Genomic DNA, 4310 nt, shown 5'->3' with positions numbered 1-4310 from the left:
GGTTCACCAACATCGGCACCTGCTGCAGTCGTTCCTTGCGTAATTGGGTCGGCACCAGTGCTTGCAACTCATCTGCATCGCTAAGGCGGCCACTTGCCTTGTGTGTGCTAGGTAGCTCAAGCCCCTTCATCATCATGGAAAAAGATTTGTGAGGAGGTTCACCAACATCGGCACCTGCTGCGGTCGTTCCTGACGTAATTGGGTCGGTGCCTCTTGTCAGAGTGCCGCCATAGCTAGGGTACTCATCAATAGATCTCCGCTTTTCAATCCAACAGTAATTGTGATCGAGGTAGGCATGGTTGTTGTAGTGGTTGGTGGCGGGAGAGCAAGACCGGTCGGGGGTGGGCATGCCTCTCGATCCCACATTCATATTCATATATCTCACATTCCAGCTACTTGTTGAAGAAGCCCACTTTTGTCATGCTATTTTCTGTTGTACATGAATGGGTAGCTGAGTTTATGGAATCGTAGTGCAAGAAGGAGTAAAACACACACACACACACACACACACACACACACACACACACACACACACACAGAGAACCCACCTAATTGCTCAGAACCTTCTAAATGCCTCAAAGTACATGCACCATCTGGATCGAACCTTGTTGAATGTTGATTCTTCTGCTCTAGAGTTGAAGACTACAGCTCTTATGTTGGTTGCTCCTGCAACTGCGAGTAGTTTACCCACTGGCCATTGTGCATCAAGACACATGGTTTACCCATGGGCACACACTCTCTACATGACGTTCCCATCAACACTAAGTGCTTCTTTGGTCATTGTTACATGCAGTGCCAAGCCCAGCCTGAATTCCTCCTATATGAGGCTGTAGAGTTGTCAAGTGGAGATGCCATCCGAGCATATGTTGCATCTCTGCTCCTCATGTGAGGTTGAGCTATAGAGTCATTGCTTCCTCACCCCCGTTTCTCTCTCTCCCCCCATCTCCCTATCCACATGCTTCGTACCTGCTACACCTCTCTCTCTCTCTCTCTCTCTCTCTCTCTCTCTCTCTCTCTCTCTCTCTCTCTCTCTCTCTCTCTCTCTCTCTCTCTCTCTCTATTGCGACGCTCATTTCAGCCATTTTTGAGCATCGAGAGTCACTTATGAACTCCACTCACACCACGTGACATGTTCATTTGGTCCCATAGGTCATATTTGACCTCCCAGGACGATAATAGAACTATCTATCTATCTATCTATCTATCTCTCTCTCTCTCTCTCTCTCTCTCTCTCTCTCTCTCTCTCTCTCTCTCTCTCTCTCTCTCTCTCTCTCTCTCTCTCTCTCTCTCTCTCTCTCTCACACACACACACACACACACACACACACACAAAACCCTCGATCACCCACTATCAAAGTTTTGTGCAATCCTCGCTTGCTGATTCTACTCCCATCGTTAAAAGCATGGATTCTCTCTCTCTCTCTCTCTCTCTCTCTCTCTCTCTCTCTCTCTCTCTCTCTCTGTGTGTGTGTGTGTGTGTGTGTGTGTGTGGATCTTGGATGCTATGGCAGAGAGGATGTATGATGCTTTTGTACTAGTAAAATACAGACATACCCAAATCTGGAAGCCCGTTGCCCACTTGCAAGAGCCGCCGCTCCTGCAGCGCTCGATCGAACCTTGCTAGCCTGAGTCGCTCGCAAGTAACCCACACAGTCTCATCAGAGCCTCTCTCGCTCTCGCTCTCTGTCTCTCTCTCTCTCTCTCTCTCTCTCTCTCTCTCTCTCTCTCTCTCTCTCTCTCTCTCTCTCTCTCTCTCTCTCTCTTTGAATGCAAGAAAGGCAACTGTGTCAGGCACCTAGGTCTTGATAGTCGTTGGCAAAGAAGCCTCTCGTCCTCTCTCTCTCTCTCTCTCTCTCTCTCTCTCTCTCTCTCTCTCTCTCTCTCTCTCTCTCTCTCTCTCTCTCTCTCTCTCTCTCTCTCTCTCTCTCTCTCTCTCTCTCTCTCTCTCTCGCGTCGTCGTCCTCCTGCACACTCTGTGTCTCCCCCTGGGCGAGGGGCTGCCCTGTGGGGGGGCGTCAAGCCACAGCCCTGCCCCCGGCAAGCCCGCAACTAGCCTGCCCCTGGCGAGCGTGTATCTCCACAAACCCTTTCTTCGACAAGCCTGCTTCTCCCCTGGCGAGCCTGCTTCTTCCGCAAGTACAGCCTCATTGTCTACCCCGACTCGCCTTATTGGCCTGTCCCGATCCGGGCTTTGCTTGGAACCACCTAAATTCATTCAAACAAATCCCTGCCTAGGGTTTGTTCCCACGGCAGTCAACCTACTCCAAGAATGAACACTCCTAAGCCCTCCGCAAAGAGCCGACCAAGCTTCGCAGCAATTGTAGCAGCCCCGAGCAAGTTCACTCAGATCGAACAGCTCCAAGTAGCCCTCGATCGAGTAATGGAGGAGAACCGCGACCTCAAAGCTCGCATCAGCAAGCTTGAGGCACGCTTTGACTCCATGGTCGAGCTTGCCACCAACAAAGTAAAAGAAGTCGAATCAAAGGTCACCCAAGCCCAAACGGCCACATTTGCCAAAGTACAGACTTGCGTGACAACAGAGTTCCGTGAACAAAAACTTCAAGAAGAAAATGCCCTCAAGGTTCGAATTGGTGGGCTCCCCTCGCCATGGTGCATCATTGAGGACACTCTCGAGGAAGCGATCACCAAGCTCAACGACATCCTTCAACCAATCAACATTAAACCTGAAAAGGTTTCATGGATCAACGACACACACAGGCAAGTGCCACCCGAACACTGTCTTCTCACTTTTAAAGACAGAGAGGATAAAATGCAGCTACTACGACAAGCCCGACTCCTCAAAGGGACAAAGATTTGGATCAATGAGGAGCTGACAACAAATCAATTGAAGATAAAAAAGAGCGAGCTCAAGAAGATGCACGAAGCTCGCAAGCAAGGTAAATGGGCAGTCTATCGAGGTGGTAAAGACATCATTCAGGAATTTCGAACCCCTAAAAAGGCTCTATCCAACCCCCCCTAGATCTTGTTTCCTTTTTTCCCTCTTTTTTCTTTTACCCCGATGATTGGACCCTCAGTCCTTAACTGATATGTATCCGATGGCTTCACTTAGAAGCAATGAGTCGATGTAATGTCTTTTGTGACGGTCCCATGGGTCATATATGACCTACGGGGACGATAAATCAATCAATCAATCAATCTCTCTCTCTCTCTCTCTCTCTCTCTCTCTCTCTCTCTCTCTCTCTCTCTCTCTCTCTCTCTCTCTCTCTCTCTCTTTTGTACGCGTGTCTCTGTGGCACTGCGCTTTGGCACACTGTTTTGCTTTTTTGTTGCAGGGCACACTCACCAGACGTAGGATATGTTGACACGTGGTGGAGGAATTTGCCAGAATTCCTTTCTGCTTAATACAGTAGTATAGATAGCCAATCAAAACTCGCACCCATTTTCCTTTGGTGTCACACTAGGCCAACGGATGGGTTTTCAAAGGCTGAGTTGGAGGTCCAGCTCAAAGCCAACTTTTGTGTGAAGATGGCCAGCAGAACCAGGTCGGCCAACCTACGAAATTTCTATAGCAGCCAATCGGCGAGCAGCACCGCTCTCTACACCTTCTCTCTCTCTTCGAAAATCCGCCTCCAGGGTGCCCCAGTAGTGTGACAGCAAACCAAGCCGGCCAATTTGGGGCGCCTGTTGGCCTGGTGGACATCTTTGGACACCTCAGCATGGCTGGGTGTCCTAGTGTGACAGGGGCCTCATAGTGCACACCTTGATGCCTAAAGGAGCCTCCCCTTTATGTGCCACGGGGTCCTAACCGTGGAATTAACGATCTCTTGAAAAGCCAAGCGCAACGGGCGGTTGCATTTTTTGAGTTGTTAAATCTTTGAAAAAAAATTAGACTGGGGTTTAATAATGTACCCCTTCAAGACTTGAGAGAACTTATGCTAATTGGAGACAAACTTCCTTATTATGCAACCCAATTACTAATAAGTGAAAACTCTATCTCGGATTCCAGCAAGCAAACACCATCAGTATTGGCCTTGAATGCTAAGCAACACTCCCAATCCTTCTACTGAAACCCTACGAAAGATTGTCAAACCACGGTCCCTAATTTAATGTTTGTGAAGTCTTATATTTGCATACAAAAATTTACATTATATGTGCCTCATTGCAGGTGTTGTGGATATGTATGTCGAAACACATGCGACAAATATCAAGGTGCCCACAATAGAAGTTGCCTATGTTGCACATTGAGGTAGACACTTTAGCACTAATTTGGGTGATGTGTGTTCATATGTCAATTTTCTTTTTTAAGATTTGTATATCCCAGTGTGTGTGCACATTGACTTCTTGTTCAT

The 4310-nt window shown here is 48.2% G+C and overlaps 1 pseudogene; it reads left to right on the top strand.

The window, feature by feature from the left end:
- The first annotated feature begins 2269 nt into the window (after positions 1-2269).
- On the top strand, positions 2270-2834 carry LOC147433119 (uncharacterized; annotated as a pseudogene).
- The last annotated feature ends 1476 nt before the right edge of the window (positions 2835-4310 follow it).

This window comes from Adiantum capillus-veneris, chromosome 20, assembly GCF_014529385.1.
Source record: "Adiantum capillus-veneris isolate H3 chromosome 20, ASM1452938v2, whole genome shotgun sequence".
Lineage (NCBI taxonomy): Eukaryota > Viridiplantae > Streptophyta > Polypodiopsida > Polypodiales > Pteridaceae > Adiantum > Adiantum capillus-veneris.
This window is presented reverse-complemented; position numbering and strand designations above follow the sequence as displayed.